We start from the raw sequence: 21176 nt of genomic DNA on the forward strand, positions 1-21176 counted from the left end.
TACTAAATGATGGTGTGGTACCAAATGTATAATCAGGGACATATGTAGATGCACCTTCTGTCCTGAAACTATTTTTTACTATGTTGTGTTTGGCTTGTTTTGACCAGACTTCATGAAGAATGCCTTGCATTTGGAAGCTTGTTTAATGTTATCCCAACCATAGCTGGACCAGTAAAAGATGTCACAAGTCCTTGTCTCTTATATAATTTCTGAACCATCACAGCTACAACCCTCTTACACTACTTAAACATATTTTAAACATTGGTACAAATCAATGGACATGTCTACATATGCCCCCATGGTGCCATTGTTATTAGGAATTGTCATTGTTCATAAACGAAGTACTAAATTATGGCATAGTAGCAACCATTACTGTCCTGTGCTGGCGGGGCATGGTTATTTTTAACCACTATGTAGCTATAGCGATGCAGTACAGCAAGGGAGTGCATCACTACAGCGATGAGCTGCAGCGTCATGGTTTTTGCCTGTCAGTGCTACACTGCCATAGTGCATTGCTGTGGCAACACAGCATCTCATGTAGGTGCACCCACTGAATCTAACCACTCCATTTCATGTCACCAATTTTTTTAAATATATTTGAAAAAACAAAACAAACACAACATAGTGAAAGATATTGAATGAAGAACTACACTGAAAAAAATAACATTGTATCTAGTGGAAAGAAATAACTCAAATTCCTGTTTTAAAGCACACTGAAATGCGAGAAAGAGCAACAGAGAGTAAGAGAGAGAAAGAGGGAGGGAGAGACAGAAAGGGAGGGAGAGAGAGAAGCAGAAGGGAAAATAACCCATGATCAAAATTTAATTAAATTTGATCTGAAAAAACTATTTACAAATTTGATTGGAGAAAGTACTTTGGTTTTAAATATAAATTTTAACATACATTTTGGCACTGTGAACAATTACAAGACTATACTTTCTACTGTGCACCTATATCATACAATATTTTTTGTTTAAAAATTAGTATAGGGATGTAAAATTGACACAATGATTCCTCCATGATTCCACTATGCTCTGGAATTGGCCTATATTTGATGCATTAGACGCAGCTTAGCGTTTTACAGCTTCTCCATGCTTCTATTCTCGTCAGAAAATTAGCACACAGCAATCTTGAAAGGCTAATTCTGAGGTAAAGGTTTTATATGGCATGTGAGTGAAAAGGGTGTTTCTTTCTAATCACAACCACCCTGCAGAGGAAGCATAAGCTGGCTAATAATCAATTCCCAAACATCAGAAAAGACATTACAAATGCTAAAAGACAAACTATGTATATGCTTGTGTAAAATAAGTTACAAGCAACTCATTACAGATGGAAAGAAGACTGTAGTTCTTGTACAGTTTCCCATTTCAGAAGACATATTTAGTGTAAAGATAATTTAAAATGCAGGACAGGACTGGCCTGCAGGAGCAACTGCCTGGTGCTTATAACACTACCAGGGAACTTAGGAGACCTGGAGTCTATTTCTGGTTCCACCAGACTTCCTAAATCCCTTCCCAACTCTAAGGCTACTTTGGGTCATGAGAATACAGCCTATGGTTAAAGGCAGACAAGGTTCTTTGAGTGAATCTGGTATCTTTTATTTGATCAACTTCAACAGTTGGGGGAAAAAAATAAGCAAGCTTTCGGGTTCAAAAACCCTTTGTCAGGCTAAGGAAGTCTCTGCAGTTGGTGTGTGGTCTACCTGGATGGAATGAAAAGTAAAGAAGCCAGAGGCTGGTATGCATGCAAAACAGGCAGTCAGTGAAGACGTAAATTGAGGAGTCAGTTGGTGAAAGACAGGCTGGGGGGCTGGGGGGAAGAGAAGGGGAATGAATAGTGGAGAGGTACCTGGGGAGTCAGATGTCAGGCAGGTTATAATGTGTCAAATCCAAGATCTATATTTAGTCCATGATTTTTAGTATCTAGGAGGTTGATGAAGTGCAATTCATAGGCTTGTCTCTGAGAAGTGTTTTGTAAGTTCCCTTTGAGGATTAGAACTGAGAGATTGGAGAGAGTGTGGTTTTCCTGGGAGAAACGTGCCCCCACAGGTAATTGGGTATTCCTGTCTATGATAGATTTCCGGTGTACGTTCATTCTGGTGCGCAGTTGTTGTTTGGTCTCTCCTACGTATTTTCAATCAGGGCATTTGGTCTATTGGATGAGATATATTATGTTTCTGGAGGTGCAGCTGAAAGATCCGTGAATGCTGATGGCTCTGTTGTGGTGTGCAGTAAATGTGGGGGTGGTGGAGATGTGTTGACAGGTTTTGTATTTCTTGTCATGGCGTGGTTTGGATCCATTTGGTGTATTCTGGGCCTGAGGAAGTTCGCTTCTGGTGATGAGGTTAGCAAGGTTTGGTGCTTATCTGAAGGCTAATATGGGTGGCTCTGGGAAAATCTCTTTAAAAATAAGGTCTCTTTTTAGTACGGGTTGCAATTGCTTGAGGATTGTCCTTATGGATTCAAGGGAGGGGTGAGGTGTCATAATCAGCGGTGTGCGATTTGTGGGGGTTTTACTTCTGTACTGCAGCAATTCTTCACATGGTATCCTGGTGGCTCTTTCAAATGTGAGATCTACCTCTCTGGAGGTCAAAGATGTGTCATGCCCTGAGAAGTCCATACTCTAAATAGGACAAGAGAAACATTGACAAAAGAATACCCAGGGTAAAACTTCAGGGCAGAAGGAAAATGTGTGGATTTTTAATTAGGTAAGAGGACGTGGATGGAATTTCTTGAAGAGGTAGATTTTAAGAAAGGATTTGAAGAAGAGAGAGCAATTGTCCCAGGCATGTCAATAGCATAATACAAGTTTAAAAAACAAAACAAAAACCGAAGACGATAGAGTAGGGGGAAAAACAAAGGGAGTGAAGCAAGCTCTGAAACTACTAGGAGCAGAAAATGTGGTTTTCAGGACTGGAAATGGGTAGGTCACTTTTTGCTGGGTGAAGAGTAAATAAAGCTCTAACAGCACAACCTTGAGCTTTTCAGGCAAATAAGCAGTAATACTGTTAGCTCCAGGAAATGGACTCACATACACATTATTTTCCAGGTTAAAGCAAGATTTAAAGGTCTATTTTGAGAATTTTATTATGCTGAGTAGATCTAAAACTAGCACTGATATTCATAGGCTCTGGATTTAGGACCCAGAGATCTTGTTCTGGTGGGGTGGAGGGGAGGGGGAGAGGGACACCCGCAGTCAGACTGACCACAACCTTTCCATTCAATAATAGGCAATTTATTGATATACAGCAAAAACAGAAAAGAAACAATACAAACAATCAAGCAATTCTATATATCTACCAAATTCTAGGGCTGTCATCAGAGTCAAAGTTCATCTGATCAAGATGCAGTCTTCACTCTGAGGCTGTCTTAGGTGTCAGATGTCAGCCATCCAGAGGTGGGATGCTGAGGCCCATGCCCCGCCTCCAGTGGGGTAGATGTAATGGGCTGATGGTATGCCCTCTGTCCAGGGTGGCCTTGGGGACCATTCCTGGGGGATGGGGACCCCTCTTGGGGAAGAGAGGGACTGAGGTGGGACCAGGAGGAGGAGGGATGGGAAGAAGGATGGGGAGGGACCCTTTGTTACTCTAAAGCAGGGGTGGGCAAAATATGGCCTGCGGGCTGGATCTAGCCCATCAGCCCATTTTATCTGGCCCTTGGGGCCTCTAAGGATTTTAGAAAATTACTTTTTATCTGCCCCTCACTGTCATCTTTGACAGGCATTCAGGGGCAGGAGGACCCAGAAGGAGCCTGTGGCTAAGCAGCAAGGTGATGCTGGCTCCACCCCACCCCCAGGCCTTACCCACCACCCACCCTCAGCCCCAAACCAGAAGCCTCCGCGGCTTCTGCCCTCCTGACCCTGGAGTGGCTGCCCACCCTATGTGAGTGGAAAGTAAGGCAAGATTGGATGTGGGAGGGAACTGCTGAAACAGCCCAGTGGCCAGGAGCTTGGTGCTTCCTGGGTCAGGCTGGAAGCAGGGGGAGGGCAGAGGGAAGCTGCTGCAGTGGTGGGGGGGAGCAGCACGAGGGGGGGTGGGGGCCATGGGAAGCAGCAGGGCCCGTGGGGACTGGTAGGTGCATGCACCACTCAGCTGCTTATTGTTGCCAGTGCTGACCTATCTAGGCACATCTCATCACAAGTGAGCGGCGCATGGCAAAGCAGTGACTAGGCTGGCTTTAATGTGTGCCACTCAGGATGGGACAAGACAGGCCTGGCCAGGTCAGCACTGGCGAGCAGAAGCAGCAGCTGAGCCTTGTGCTGCTTGGGACCAGCTCAGTCATGGCTTCCCCTCCCCAGTGCCGGCCTGGCCAGGACTAAGAGGCACGTGGCAAAGCCATGATTTCTATTTACCTCCTCAGGCTTGTCCTGGCCAGTCCCAAGTAGCACATGGCTCAGTCACTGCTTCTCTTCACCAGTGCCCACTCAACTGGGCCTGTCACATCCTGGGCACATCCTCGGGATGGGTTGGCACCAGAGAGGCAAAGCTGTGGCTGAGCCTGTGCTGAGCAGCATGCAGTAAATGGCTCAGCTGGCTCAGCCACTGCTTCTCTTTGCCGGTGCTGACCTGGCCAGGCCCATCCCATCCTGAGTGGCATGCAGCAAAGCCAGCCAGCTGCTGCTTCCCTGCACGCTGGATGCAACAGGCCCAGCGGAGTTGGCACCAGTGGGGAGAGGTGGCGGCTGAGCCATGTGCACAGGCCAGGCCAGCAGAGGTAAGTGCACAGCTTTGTGCAACTGTTCCCAGAGCCCTTGGGGCTCCTCCCGTGGCCTGGGGGACTCTGCCCCATTTCTGCTGTGCCCATTGTACACAGAGGCTGAGCCAGGAGCCTCCCAAGCCCAGCATCCTGCTTCTGCCAGGCAGCATCCTCTCATGGGCAGGGCAGTTGTACTCCATCCCATGGAGCTGTGTGGGCCAGGCTGAGCTCCACTTTGGGTGCTGCTGGGGGCCCAGCTGTGGCCCAAGTCTGCAGAGCTCTGAGGCAGCCCCCCTCTCCTCCGGTTGCCACCTTCCCAAGGCCTAGCCAGGCCAACCTACTTGTGGTGCCTCCCCCTCTGTCTGCTTCTCCCCGTGCCTGTGTCTCTCCTTCCTTCCTTCCCTTCCTCTTTCCTCTATTTTCTCTCCCCTCTCTCCTTCTCTCCCTCTTCCTTCCTCTTCCTCCCTTTCTCTTCCCTCACTCCCTCCCTTATTTCTTTCCTTTCCTGTCTTTTATTTGTTGTCACTAGGTTTAGAATTTTTAGAAAACCTGGTATTTACCATAAAAAAGAAATATTTCTGATTATTAACCATATTAATATGCAGTGCATCCTGCCATATACTCCCTACCCCAGTGTTTTTTGTGGCATGCCGGCACTCCAGTGCCTCACAAGGTAGACATGGTTTTTTTGGCACTCTGGCCAAAAAACACTGCCTACCCCTGACATAGGACATGTAACAAAGTGTAACTTTGTTCCAAGACCATATTACCTCCGCCCAAAAGGAGTTCTTCTGGGGGCAAAGGGAGGGACTTTCAGTGGCAAAGGGCAGTGATTAGGGGGAAGGACTTCTGGTCACAAAATGGTGACCAAGGGGCAGGGCAATGGCCAAAGGGTGGGGCTACCCATGCAGTCCTCAACAGCTTACCAAAATTCATGAAGTGGCCCTCCAGCTGAACTAATTGCCTGCCTCTGCTCTAAAGTCTCTGCTTTTGTATTCTCTGTTCCCCCTAATGACTCTTGATGACTCTTCATGACTATTGTTGGCTGGTCCCTCTGTGTGGGTGCCATACATCCACATAGCTTATCACATGCACACATACTAATTTGGTCTTTCCAGGCTTTCTCCTAATTTCATAGTTTTATAGATATTAGGGTCAGAAGGGACCTATTAAATCAAGTCCAACCCACTGCCCTGGGCAGGAATGAATGGACACACTTGAAGGGAGAGAGGCTGCAAATAGATTTAGATGGACTACAAAAATGGGCAGATGAGAATAGGATGGGGTTCAGTGTGGATAAATGTAGGATGATACACCTTGGGAGAAGAAAGCTGCAGCATACATACAGGCTGGGGAGTTCCCCTCTTGAAAGCACAGAGGTGAAACAGGATATTGACTCCAAGATAAACATGAGCCACCAATGCCAGACCACAGCCAGCAAGGCCAGCCATACATAATCATGCATCCAAAGATGCATCTCAAGCTGGTCCAGAGAGGTGATACTCCCCCTCTATGCGACTTTGGTCAGGCTGCAGTTGGAGTACTGCATCCAGTACTGGGCACCACATTTCAAAAGGGATGTGGCCAGCCTGGAGAGGGTTCAGGAGGGCCACCCACTTGGTGAGAGGGCAGCAGGACAGGCCATATGAAGAGAGACTGAGGGACCTGAACCTATTCAGCCTCAGCAAGAGGAGGCTGATGGGGGACCTGGTGGCTGCCTACAAACTCATCAGGGGAGATCAACAGCATATAGGTAGAACCCTTTTCTTCCCAGCACTACCTGGGGTTATGAGAAACACTAGTAATAAGCTGATGGAGAATAGGTTTAAGTTAGAGATCAGAAGGCAATATTTTACAGTTAGGGTGGCCAAAATCTGGAATCAACTTCCCAGGGAAGTGGTCCTCGCCCTTACCTTGGGCAAATTCAAGAGGAGGTTGAATTATCACCTGTCTGGGGTTTTGTGAACCAAGCATTCATTCCTGCCTGTGGCAGGGGGTCAAGCTAGATGATCTGTTCAGATCCCTCTTGACCCTAGCTATTATGAAACTATGAGTGCTGGGGTCAGATGACCCCCGCCAGGTGTCTGTCCAATCTCATTTTAAATACCTCCAAGGAAAGGGAAAGGGACATCATCTCCCTTGGAAGTGTATTCCATATTTTGACAACACTCACTGTAAAGAATTTTCTCCTGATGTCCAATCTGAATTTGCTCTCTTCCAGTTTGTGGCCATTATTTCTAGTTACCCCAACAGGTGTCCTGATAAATATTGTATCACCTATTTCTTGCTGGCCCCGCCTGATGAGTTTGTAAGCAGCCATGAAATCACCTCTCAGCCTCCTCTTGCGGAGGCTGAAGAGGTTCAGGTCTCCCAATTGGTCCACATAGGGTTTTTCTGTAGGCCTTTATGCAGACAAGTGCCCCACCTCTAAACCCTCTCCAGGCCATCCACATCCCTCTTGAAGTGCGGTGCCCAAAACTGGGATGCAGTACTCCAGCTGTGGTCTAACCAATGCTGCACAGAGGGGAAGTATCACCTCCCTAGACCTGTTCATGCAACACATGACACTTATCCTTCTTAAACTGCATCCTGTTCTGTTCATCCCATTTCCCTAGCCTGTCCAAATCAGCCTGGATTCACTCCCTGCCATCTTGTTTGTGTACCTCCTCTCATAGTTTGGTGTCATCAGGAAACTTGGACAGGGTGCTTTCTACTCCCTCATCCAAGTCACTAATAAAGATATTGAATAGTACCGGTCCCAGGACAGAGTTATGGGGGACCCTGCTGCCTATATTTCTCCACGTAGAAACTGAGCCATCCAGCACCATTCTCTGGGTGCATCCCACAAGCTAATTTTCTACCAGTGAACTGTGTAATAATCTACATTGCAACTATTTAATAAGAATTGGGTGTGACACTGTGTCAAAGGGCTTTTTAAAATCTAAGTAAATAACATCTACCGCTATTCCTTCATCCAAGTATTTTGTGACCTAGTTGTAAATTGAAACCAGTTTAGTAGGGGAGTGTCTGCCTGCAATGAACCCATGCTGATTGTCCCTTGGCATCATTTTACCCACTGGTCCCCCACAAATGTGATCTGTAACAATTTCTCAAAGGTCTTGCCAAGGATAGAGGTGAGACTAACTGGCCTTGTAGTTACCTGGTTCCTTTTTCTTCTCCTTCTTGAACATAGGGACCACATTGGCCCTTTTCCAATCCTCCAGGACCTTTCCTGAGTGCCTCGAGTGCACAAACAGTTGTGCCAGCAGTTCCGCTATGACTGCAGCTAATTCCCTAAGTACCCTGGGATGAAGATCATCAGGACCTGTTGACTTAAATACATTCAACCCCTCCAGGTACCCCTTTACTAGGTCAGCACGAACAGATGGTGGGTTGGTATCTATACTGGGCTTACCTAAAGTCCCAATGGGAAGCGTATTTGTATTTGTGTCCAGGAACACAGATGCAAAGACATCATTTAGAAGCCCTGCTTTGGCTATCCTATCTGTTAGAAGTTGTCCTAGTTCATCCTGAAGGGGACCTAATTTACCAAGCACCTTCTTTTTACTTCCTATGTACTTAAAGAATGACTTTTTGTTATCTTTAACTTTTGGTGCCAGTCAAAGCTTCATTTCTGCTTTGGCTCTCCTCAGTGTTTCCCTGTAAGCTTGAGCCAACCAGGTATACTCCTCCTTGGTGGCAGCCCCCTGCTTCCACAACCTATAGGCCTCTTTTTTTCCCTTCAGGCTCTCCTGGATTTCCCTGCTCCACCAAGAGGGTTTCTTTGCTTTTTTGTTCCCTTTTGTGTGTACTAGGATGGTCCTTTTCTGTGCCTGCAGGATTAGTCCCTTGAGAAATGCCTACCCTTCCTGGACTCCCATCTCTCCAAGGCTTTTACCAGTTAGTCCCTCCCTAACTAATCACCTGAGCTTGTTGAAGTTGGCCTTCCTGAAGTCTAGCACTTCTGCCCTACTAGTTATCTTCCCCACCTTTCTCCAGATAGTGAACCCTATCAATAAGTGGTCACTATCCCCTAGGTTACCTTGCACCTGCAGATCCCCCACCAAGTCGTCCCTTGTGGCCAGTACCAAGTCTAGTAAGGAGTTTCCCCTAGTGGGAATGTGTACCTCCTGTGATAGATGAAGTCCTGTAAGGAGGTTAGAAACTTCTGTAAATGGGCAGACCTGGCTGCCTGTTTCTCCCAGCAGATATCTGGGAAGTTAAAGTCACCCATGATGACCAAGTCCTTTGAGTGCGCTGCCTCTGAGATCTGTCTTGAAAATTCCAGGTCTAACTCATCCCCCTGGTGTGGGGGTCTGTAGTATACCCCCACTACCAAGTCCCTTTCACCCTAACCCGCCTGTAACCTGACCTATAGTACCTCAAATTGCCCTTCTTCCTGCCCCAATTTAACTACAGAAGATGTATATTGTTCCTTAACACAGAGATCAATGCCCCCCCTCTTTTTTTCCCAACTGTGTCCTGTCTGAGCCTGTAGCCCGCAATGTCCACTGCCCAGTCATGGGTAGGATCCCACCAAGTTTCTGTTAACTCAACCAGGTTGAATTATTTATTTGCAAGCAGGAATGCAAGTTCCTCCTGCTTGTTCCCCATGCTCCTAGCATTAGTATAGAGGCATCTAAGCCTCACAATAGGTGTCCTTGCTAGTTCCCCATTCTGATGCTTAGCGGGGTCCTTGGTACTTGCCTGGACTGTTCCATTGCCTGGCTTGAGGTTCATCATTCCTGGCCTTTCCCTGCCATCAACATCCCCATCCCCTGGCAAACCTAATTTGGTCTGTTCCCCCAAAACTGGGTCTTAGGCCCTCCTGCTCTGGGACCTTGTAAGCTCATGCCTTTTTATCTCATGTTATGGAATAGTATGGTACATGCTCCCTCTGTTTTCCAGACTGCATGTCCTTGCTGGCTTTGTTGTGTTAGCATATTTGCTTGTAAGGCTGTGTGAAACTGTGTGACTCAGACTCTTAGAAATCAGTTAACCCCTGCTGCCCATCCTGAACCAGTTTAATGCATATGCATATACCTATAAGCCAATTCCCCAAAAGTAAACCTTTAAATACCATTCTTAACATATCAGTGTTGTGACTGGTATATCCACTAGTTATACATCTGTATTTACTTGCAAACCACATGTTCAATTTCACCCAACATCAGAGCTCCAAAATTGGGTGGTGTCTCAAACAGGGGAGCTGATTTTTTATTTGCTGGAAAAGAAGAAAGCATGGACACACTACTGCAAGATGGCTTCTCTCTCTGCTAGCCTTAATGAGAAAGTGGAAAAGGAGAATTCAGCCTTCAAGAACAGAGCTCTGTTAATCCTCTCAGAGCCATAGGTGCTGAAGTCAATTTTCACTATGACCACAAAAATGTTTTTCTTCATTTTGCCTTCCCAAAACAAGATACATGTCTTATCCAGGGACATGTGGTATGCAGGAAAATATTGGGGGTGGGGGATAATGTGGTGTGTGTGTGTGTGATTTGTGAGATTATTTTTGTTTTAGTATCAAAGCACTTAGCAAAGGCTAGTGTGAAAATTACTGTTCTACATACAGATACCTTGCATTTACCCAGTAAAAACTGAAGTTATATTAATAGCCATCCCAGTGGCATGTAAAACCTACTTGCAGAGGAGCTATCTATAGTCTATAAAACATGTGTTTTGGAATCCTGGAAAAAGGCAAATAACTTAGCTATTAGTCTGGAAAAGGAAATAAATTTGACAGTTCTTGCCTGAAATGTGCATTTGGTCATATGGGCAAATGTGCATTTGGAAACCAAGTATTATTTAGCTGGATGAATCACACCAACATTCATGCTGTTCATCAAATTATCTATTTGCTTCACTTATCAGTGCTACTTATACCAAAATTCCTGGGTAGCAGAGAAAAAGTTGAGCCCTTAAGCTAGGTGATATAATGACAAGCTGCATTTTTTTATCCTTACAAGCAATGAGGTTTTCATAATACCAGCTTTCCAAGAAGAGTACATTTTCTCCAAATATTCATATTAAAGTTTCAGCCATCAAAAAAGCTCCTAACCCACCTTTTAAAGAATTGTTCTTTGGTTAAATTACACTGTAATACCTGGATCTCACAAACACTTATGCAAATATGGCACTTTACCATTGAATTCAATGAAACTATTCATATATGCAAAAATATGTGCAGAATTAAAATTCAGAATAACTTTTAAAAATCTGAGATTTGAATTCTACTCATCACTTTGTTCCAGGCTGTTAATTTTTAAATATATATATCTGTATATGCATGTGCATCCACACACACTCACACACTGGCCTAAGTTAAAAGAATTAAAGTCAAAAGCACATATTAGTAATGTAGAGTGAAATCAAACAACAAATTTGCAATTATCTTAAAACCTCAAAACTTCTGAGGTAAGGTACTCTTTACATTCCTTCTAATGAATTAAAATATGGAAATCTACAACAAAGGTACCCAACAACCTTAATTCTTTTCTGTAATAATGCTTTAAAATAACCATAGAATTGTAACGAATACATCTTAGCATTTGTAGTAACAAATAACAATTAAAAACAATCCCTTTTGGTATTGTTTCCTTCTTGTTGACTTTACTTTGTTTAAATCCCTCAAACCTTAACATACCATAACCAATTTTTTAAAATTTATTTCCTGGTTTTAAAATGCTTGATTGGTAAAACTGTATTTCTATAATGGATTTTACCAGTAACTGTGGAAAAAGGAGACAGCAGATATTTTTTGCCACCCACCAAAAAGAAGGGAAAAGTATCAGTATTTCTATTTAAAAGATGTGTCACATGATCATTTAAAAATTGTGCCTTTTTGTCCCATTCCATGCTCCATAATATGTATCACTTTCTTAATGTATTTTTCATAGCTCCTTTTGTCCTAGGATTCTACTTAGTCTTGAAAATACATGTGAATGACCACCTTTGCTATATAGTCCGTTACAGTTCCCATTTTCCATACGTTTTTAATGGTCACCTGGCTCCATTTTATCTCCTGGAGCTTTTCTCCATTGCCCTGCTGCACCAGCTGTCGCCACTGTTGTTCTTGGGAGTTTCACTTCTATTTATCTTTGCCAATTTCATTGTTGTTGATGCTTGTTTTGCATGACTGTCAGACCAGACGGTGCACCATCTTGAAGGATCCACCCTGTATGTCAGCTAGCTAATTAGAGAGGCTCACTTTCTAAGGCGACAGCTTGCAGTGTCTGAGGGATCCTCTGCTACAGACAACATCATAAATCATTATTCAGAGTGACATTAATGAATTGGTCTCTGCCTGGGATTTATAGTTTTGGCAAGGGCATCATGGCATTTTATTTATACCTGCCTCTCTTTGCCTATAACTACTCATGTCAAGATCTCTTGCAGTTTCCTTATTCATACCCAAGCCAGATAATAAAACAATTCAGAAACTAACAATAAAAATCCTGAGCTTTGTCACAGGCTAGTAGTTCTGTAGCTGTTTGGCTGGCTGGCTTACTCCCCAGATCGACTCAGAGCTGTCCATACAGACTCATTCGTGAATGGAAACAGGATTTTCCAATATTGCACTTAGTCATTTTAGTGGCAGACATATTGTTTCCCCTGGGTGATATATAACATGGGATGTGTTTCTCTTGTTGTTTCCAACTGTGTAGATGCTGAGCTTTGACTTGATTGCTATCTCCCTCACTTGTTAACATCAAGCTATCAACTTTCCTTTTTAGTATTCATTTTCAAAATTACCCCTGTAATCATTATTCCCTTCATGCAACTCAACAATCTGTAGCTGTAAATTATTTAACTATTAAAAGTGCTAAGATTTATATAGTTTAATTTTACAACATGCCAGACTATTAAGAAAGCAAGAACACATGATTTAACAAATATATTTTCTATACATTGAATATATATACATGCAATGCCCCCCCACCCCTCCAAAAAACCTACCTTGGACTACATTACATATAGCTCTTTAAAAAGTAGATAGTGGAACATACAAACTCATGTCATTTTAAGGAAAACTGCAGCAAAAGACTTGGACTGAATCCCAGAACTTGGATTTAAATCTTTTGCAATGATCAAATGTAAATCACAAATTCTATTTAGAGATAAGTTGGCTACTTATTTTGCATTTAATTTGTATACAACTTCACTAATAGTAATGATTTTAAACCAATTATTAAGTTATTAAAATAAACTGTAGAAGGATAATATCATACTGATGAACCATCAACAATTTTTATATTTTATGGAGACAAATGAAAACCACAGAATCAGAAAAAAGATAGGGTAGGATGGAGGTCATCTGGTCCAACTTGCTGCTCAAGTCAGGATCATTTCTACATAAACCATCTCGGTCAAAGGTCTTGTTCTTAAAATCTTCCAGTGATACAAATCTCACACCATTCTCAGTAATCTGTTCTGATACTTAAATCCCCAAGAGTGAAAACTTTCTTCCTAATATCTAGCCTAAATTTCCCTTGATGTAATTTAAGACTGGTACTCTTTGTTGTGTACTTTGTAGCTACAAACAGTATCCTATCACTATTCTCTCTATAACCACTCTTCAGGTATTTGAAGACTGTGATTAAAATCCCCCTTTCCACCCCATCTTCTCTTTTTCCAAGTTCAGTAATTCCAGTTCTTCCACCTTTCCTCATAAATCATGTTTCTTAGACCTCAAATAATTTCTGCTATTCTCCACTGGACTCTTAATTTATCCACATCTTTCATGAAGTAAAATTGTCCTGTCCCTCACAAAGGGCTTTGCATTTGTCCTTACTGAATTTAATGCAATTAAATTTCAGACCTTTTATCCAGTTTTTCAAGGTCAGTCTGAATTCTAATCCTGCCTTCCAGATTAACTATCTGAAAGGTAGAATGTGCAATGTCTCCATCTTGTTGCGTAGTTCAGTGTTCAATTATTATACATCAACAGCAGAGAAGCAACTTTCAAGTCTCAATCAGAAATAGCAAATGCAGAAGTGCCTAACTTGTGATCAACTACACAAGAAATGTAAGGATGTAGACAGAAGTGGCAATTTTCACCTGATCTGGCCACAGAAAGCAGTCTATACCCATAACAAAACACAAGTGCACTGCTTCAAACTGCTTCAAAGATGGCCGATCCAGTGAAAATATGAACCCTCATTGCATGACAGTTCAGATTAAAATGTTTCAAAACACAGCATCTTTTGTAACTTGCATGTGTGTTGCCTCCCAGCTTGTCAGTATTTTCAGAATGGGAGTGGGGGAAGGGAATGGAGGGAGTTCAGTCTGGCTGGGGGATCTTTCAGTGCCCACTGGAGGGTAGAGCAGGTGTATTGGAGCCCCCCTAAGAATAGCTTTTTAGTACCTCATTACAAGTGGCCTGTCAGAATTTAAATATATATTTATATAATATATTTAAAGATATATATATTTAAATTATATTATAGTGCAAGTTGTGCAATGTTTAGTTTATGTTGTAATGTTTTCTTTATAATCATGTATTTGTGTGTGTGCATGCATGGATGTGCACATGTATTGTATCATCTATAGTGCTATTATAAAAATCAATTTAATATTTTTCCATGAATCCTGAATGCAGGAATAGCATTATGGAAAAAATGATGGATGAGGAAAGAACAATGGAAGTCTGGCAAAAAAAAAATAAGGATGGGAAAAATTATTTAGTGAATAGTTCATCAATTAAAAAATGAAGTTTCAGGTCAACTGAATTTATTCATGAATTTGTGTCAATTTCAATAAAAAGTTTTGGCTTAATATAAAGCAAATGGAAAGAAATCCAGAAGATCACACACTGCATTTCAGTGTTTATGGAATGAACTATTTTGATTTTTTTTCACAAATTTACTGAAAGGACTGGTAAACCCATTATAGTCTCTGGCCATGGGTTAAGGCACTTGGGTCCTATTTTCACTCCCTGCTCCAAGGGATATATACCATATTTCATGGTGTATAATTTGAGGTTCAAAGCCCAATTTTTAACTTTTAAAATTCAACCTCGACATACACTATATCACCATCCCCTCCAAGCAGCTCCAGGCTTGGCACTTGGCTGGCACTCAGCTGAAGCAGCCCCACTCGCAGGGGATGGGGATGCATCAGTCAAGCAATGAGCCCAGCACCACTCTCAGGAGATGGGGAGGGGGATGGGGCCAGGCTCAGTGCTTGACTGGCACTGACCCACCTTTTATGAGCAGTGCTGCCTGAGTCTGTGCCAGCTGAGTATTGAGCCCAGTGCTGCTTGCAGGGGATAGGTCCATGACAGCCAAGCAGCAAGCCTGGTCCTGCTTTTGGCAAGTGGAGCTGCTGAGGTCTGAGCCTGGCACTGCTTGCAGGGGACAGGGCTGGGCTCAGCACTCACAAGTGCCGCTCATAGCAGGTGGGGCCAGGCTTGGTGCTTGGCTGGCATGGCCCAGGCAGTGCCACTCACAGGGAATGGGGGCATGGCATCTGAGCACCAAGACTAGCCCCATCCCCATTCCTTGTGATTTGTGCTGGACTCAGTGCTTGGCTGGCACACCCCCATCTCCTGTGAGTGGCACTGACTGAGTCAGATGAACACCAAGCCCGGTGCTGCTCACAAGGGATAAGGATGGGGACAGAGCTGGGCTTGGCACTCAGCCTGCACAGGCCCATCTCCTGAGAGTGGTACTGGGCTTGATGCTGATCTGGTATGGTCCAGGCACTGCTGCTTGCAAGGGATGGGACCATGCCAGCCAAGTGAAGCCCCATTCCCTGTGAGTGGTGCTGAGGCACATGTCCACCTCCTGGGTATTTGGCCAGAAGTGAAGGCAGGCAGGGGCCTGTGTAAGTCGACCCATATTTCTGATTCCAAAAGTTAGATTGGCTTATACACTGGATCTACTAAATTCCTAATTTTTGGGATCAGAAAAATGAGGTTCACTTATACATCATGTCAACCTATGTACCATGAAATACAGTATTTTATACAATGTATGACCAAGTGAAACCCACTACAGAATAAACTTAAAACCTAGTAGTTGCAGCAGACTCCTGATATGTGGTGGTTCACAATACTATCCTGAATCAAGCAACAGTGTATGGGAACACCCCTGAACCTGCACTTTTCCAGGCTAAAGAGCCCCATGGCTCTCAGCCTGTCATCATAAGGTCTGCTTTCCTGACCTCTGATCATGCATGTGGCTCTTCTCTGGACTCTCTCAAGCTTCTCCACATTTTTTTTGAATTCTGGAGCCCAAAACTGGACACAGTACTCCAGCTGCGGTCTCACCAAAGCCGAGTACAAGGGGAGAATGACATCCTGGGATTTGCTTGAGAAGCTTCTATGGATGCAAACCAGTGTTTTGGTGGCTTTACTAGCTGCAGCATTGCACTGCAGGCTCATGTTCATCTTGTGGTCAATGATGACCCCCAAGTCTCTTTCTTCTGTAGTGCTAGCCAGTGTAGCTCTGCCGAGCCTATAAGGATGCTGCAGGTTTTTCCTCCCAAGGTGGAGAACCTTGCCTTTTTCGATGTTAAACACCATCAGGTTCTCATCCACCCATCTGCTAAGCCTGTCCAGGTCAACCTGGATTGCCATCCTGTCTTCTGGTATGGATGCTTTGCCCCAAACTTTGGTGTCATCAGTGAACTTGGCCAGTCCACTCCTGACTCCAATGTCCACCTCATTAATGAAGATATTGAACAATATGGGTCCAAGGACAGAGCCTTGGGGGACCCCACTGGCCACAGGGAAGTTGATTAACTTCCATCAATTACTACCCTCTGGGTCCGACCAGTGAGCCAATTTCCCAGCCAGCGGATTGTGGTGGACCCAAGGCCATAATTGGCCAATTTCACCAAAAGGTGATCATGGCATACCAGATCAAAGGCTTTTTTGAAGTCAAGATAGATAACATCAATCTCTTCTCCCTTGTCCAGGTGATAGGTCACCTGATCGTAGAAGGAAATGACATTGGTCAAGAAAGACCTACCCGCAACAAACTTGTGCTGGCTATTCCTCAGGATGTTGGTGTCGGCCAGTCCATTAAGGATGGTCTCTTCAATAAACTTTTCTAAGATCTTCCCCGGGATAGAAGTCAGGCTGATGGGCCTATAGTTTGCTAGATCCAGTTTCCTCTCTTTCTTGAAGATAGACACCACAGTGGCCTTCTTCCAGTCTTTGGGCACTACGCCAGAGCACCAGGAGTTCCAGGTCCCATTAAATTCAATCAGAGTCTTAATTTTGATTTAAGTGGAAGCAGGGGAAAATTGAACAAAGATAAAGATTAAAAGAGAAGAAAAAGAATTAAACAATGTGAAGCAATAACCAAAAAGAATGGAATAAGCCAAAGAACACATTGTAAAGAAAACAATCTAAAAAAATGAATACGTTAGGAAAACCAGAGAGCAGAGGATTACTAATAGAGAGTATAGAGGAAAGTGCAGATTAATACTGTGAAATAGAGAAAATATATTATGAGCGAGCAACATGGAACAGTTAGTTAAATTTATGTTTGTACAGTATGACACATCTTATTGTAAGTGTATATAATGCTTGCTGTTATTACTGCTTTTGTGAACAGCATTGCACAGGCAAACTCTCATACTGAAATTGCATAAAACAAAATATATGAAAATTCTGGTGCAACAACGTTTTTATTTATTTTTAAATGTAATGTTGTTTGATGGAAATAAAAACACATCTCTGTAACTACTGGTAGGAAACTGGTGTTCCTTAGAATTATTCAAGATTTTTGCATAGATATTATTTCAACAGTTTTTTCTACTGTCTCCAGTTATATAAACACAATGAAGGCATGGGATCTATACAAATGTTCTATTAAACTTGTTGAAATTCAGCCACCTAGTTTAAGACCTTTGAAATTCAACCAGCTGAAAACTGTACAAGCATGCAGTATACAGTACTGTTTAATTAGGACAAGCTCTGAAGACAGCCTGAAAGGCTACAAGCACCAAGCCAGAGGGACCCAGACCACAGATCCCCAAGGGACCACATTTCCCCAATCCACAACAAATCTTCTTCCCCCTCAGTTGTCAGACAGCAAACCCAAAGCAGATCTGCAGTTTTGTCAAGCCTCTTAATTTCTCCTCCAGCAGCCTGAAAGATCTTTCCCCCATCACAGCAGCTGTCATATCAAGCATGAATCAACTGAAAAATCTTCACTTCCTCTGGACCTTCATATAGGGTCTGTGGTAGGGGGCATCTGGGAGTCCAGGGACAGGGGTTGGGGCAGGCCTGTCAGTGTGTGTGGGGGGGTGGGGAGTGTCAGAGGACTCTGATCCACATGAGGGTAGAAGCATCCATTCAGGGGCACCTCTGCACCCTGAAGAGGTGGGAAAGGCAGTGTTCATGCAGGGGGTGCATCAGGGAGCTCCAGTTGCCATGGGGGCCAGCAGTGTTCATATGGGGTGGGGACAGAGGTGTTCCCAATAAAGTAGGACCCAGATCTGCCATACCCATCCCTGCCTGTATCCCACCTGCACCAAGACTAGGGACCCCTGACTTCCCCTTCCAAAATTAACCTGGATAGGGCTATCAGATGCAAAAACAGTTCAAGGACCACTGCAGAGGCCTGGGCCTGTCAGGGGAGAAGGGGGAGGGGGGAGGTAGAGGGGGATTGGGGATAGGTGAGGGCAGGGTTTTCAGGGGCGAGTTAGGAGGCACAAGGATTGGTGCAGGGTCTGAGGTCTGTGTGGGGTGGTTCAGGGGGCTCAGGGAATGGCATGAAGTCTAAGGGGTCCATGTCTGAGCATGCTGGTGGGTCCCAGGAGGTTCCTGCAAGTTCAGTGGGTGGGACAGTGGCGAACATGTTCTTCCACAACTTGATTCTCTTCCCATGCACTCTGGTCCTATGCATCCTGGGAATTCCCATGCAGGATCAAGCCCCAGAAGTGTCTTTCTGGCTTTCTGTGTTTACAGATATATACCCATGATATTCCAGGGCATATCTGTGGAAGAGGAGAAAGCTTGGTAGGCACTCCTGGGTCTTGAGGGCTTGATCTCATGTGGAGAATGCATGGGGTGTGCAGGATCAGGACCCCTCAAGCCCCTGGAGTAAATGTCAGCTCTTCCAACACAAAGCAAATAGATTTTTTTCCCCTGCTAAATAGCTGCACATATCAATGCTATCTTTGTTGTAGCCACAAGTTTGGGGCATTTGTGGCACAATAAGTGTATTGATATTTGTTTTCTTGGTTTTCACCACCATAAAAATGATGGCATATAAAGGCAATAAATGGCAATGTTTGTTTCTACCCAGAGAGACCCCGTGCAAGTGTGTGGGGGAGAGGAAGGCTGAGGTGGGTGGAGAGGAGTTACAGAGGTCAGTACTGTGTCTTTAATCAATTGGGAATATGTACAAGCATTTGTACAAATGCTTTCACTCCAACTCATTATGGTGTAAATTTCCACTGTTAGCCATTTTTAGTGTTTGAAGTGCTTTAAAAGCTTGCACACATGTTCCAACTAGCAGAACTGTGATTCCACTGGCTGAAATGTAACATTTGTACATACTCATAGTCACTTCCCAGAAGAGCTAAGGGCTAGAGCCAGTAAGGGAGTTGATACCAAAAAGTCTGATGCTATAACACCTGCCTTTTAGTCTCCTGGCCCCTTGAAATGAAACCAGAATCCATGTTGTGCACCTAGGGTCCCTTTACTGTGCATAGGAAGAGTTAAGTGCCTGAGAAGGAGATCCAAAACAGCTAGCACATTGAGCAGAAAGCTGCCTAAAGTCAGAATGCAACTGCCAAGAGCCATCTGGCAATGGGAAATTCTGAGGACAGGTGTGCTTATCAACTCCAAGACTGAAATATCACCTCCTCTGACAACTTACTTAATGCTTCAGGGAAGTGTGTCTGTTCATTCAGGTTTAAGCCCTGAACACTTTTGTGAATAAAAGCACCTACTTCTTAAAAAATAAAATAAAATGACCAAAGTTCTGTGGGGTGATTTTTTCAGCTATTTTTTAGTTATCTTCTGTATTAAATTAGTAACTGGTATCATAGGACAACAGTAACTACCTTCTCATGGTGCCTCCTATGAGTAGCTATAAAGCAAAACTAAAAGTCACTACCATGGCAATTGGAATTTCAATTTTTCCAATTTTTATATGCTATACTTTCCAATTTGGATATACTACCTACAGGATGAGCAAGAGCAACCTCTTTTATCTACAAGGGGAATATTTGACTGTTCTTCAACTTATGTTGAGGGCATATATCACTCAAGCAATCAGTGCTGAAATACATCACTAGGGAAATGAAACAATGTGCAGTCCTTCTAAAAGAAACAGACATAGAGCAGCTATGGAAGATAAGGCTTTCAGTATACAGCCTTGCAGAATGTGTAGCCAGCACCCTTGCTCCCTTCATCAGAATGACTTACCATACACTACTGAAGGATGTAACACTTCCCAGAGTGCAACAGAATGGAGCACTGTCCAAGTCAATGACAATCATCATAAACATACACAAGCTCCCCTCTGCCATGCTGTGAAATAACATCCCTGCCTATTTATAATCAAATGGCATTATATGCAGGTGACTTCAACTGTCAACATAAAGATGACAGTAGGAACAGAGGCAATCTTTGTTTCAGGGCAAGCCTGAATGATATAAATTGGAGAAAATCATGAAGGAGCACACCTGTGGGGGGCCAGCAGGGGAGATCATGCTCAGGGGCAACCAGCATGGTTTATCAAAGGCAGGTCATAGTTTAATAATTGATAGGGTCAGAAGGGACTGAGCAGATCATCAAGTCTGACCCCTTGCCATGGCAGGAAAAAGTACTGGGATCAAACGACCCCAGCAAGGTGTTTGTCTGGCCTCCTCTTAAAGACCCTCAGGGTAGGAGCCAGAACCACTTCGCTTGGAAGTTGGTTCCAGATCGTAGCCATCCTGACAGTGAAGTAGCACCTCCTGATGTCTAGTTTGAATCTACCCTCTGCCAGCTTGTGACCATTATTTCTAGTCACTCCTGCTAGTGCTTGGGGGGACAGGGACTTCCCCAATGCTTGCTGGTCCCCTATGACTAGTTTGTAACAGGTCACGAGATCAGACTTCTCTTGTGGAGGCTGAACAGGTTCAGGTCCTGTAGCCTCTCCTCATAGGGCCTGCCCTGCTGCCCCTGATCATGAAAGTGTCCCTCCTATGGACCCTCTCCATGTTGTTCACATCCCTCCTGAAGAGCAGCACCCAGAACTAGACACAGTACTCCAACTGCGACCTGACCAGTGCTGCATAGAGGGGGAGGATCACCTCCTTGGACCTGCTCAAGATGCATCTGTGGCTGCATGACAAGGTACGGTTGGCCTTCCTGACTGCATCCCCACACTGCTGGCCCATATTCATCTTGGCATCAATAACGATTCCAAGATCCCTTTTTGCCTCTGCACTGATGAGAAGGGAGTTCCCCAGCCTGCAGGTATGCTGCTGGTTCTTCCTCCCCAGGTGCAGCAGCTTGCACTTGTCAGTGTTGAA

General features: G+C 44.1%; 1 long non-coding RNA gene across 1 annotated transcript; it reads left to right on the top strand.

Moving 5' to 3' along the window:
- Positions 1-2372: 2372 nt before the first annotated feature.
- LOC109323295 lies at positions 2373-9365 on the top strand. Its single transcript, XR_002104599.1, has 3 exons — positions 2373-2587; positions 5478-5479; positions 9350-9365. It is a non-coding gene; the product is annotated as an uncharacterized LOC109323295 (long non-coding RNA).
- Positions 9366-21176: the final 11811 nt, after the last annotated feature.

This window comes from Crocodylus porosus, unplaced genomic scaffold, assembly GCF_001723895.1.
Source record: "Crocodylus porosus isolate Cpor-Errol unplaced genomic scaffold, CroPor_comp1, whole genome shotgun sequence".
Lineage (NCBI taxonomy): Eukaryota > Metazoa > Chordata > Crocodylia > Crocodylidae > Crocodylus > Crocodylus porosus.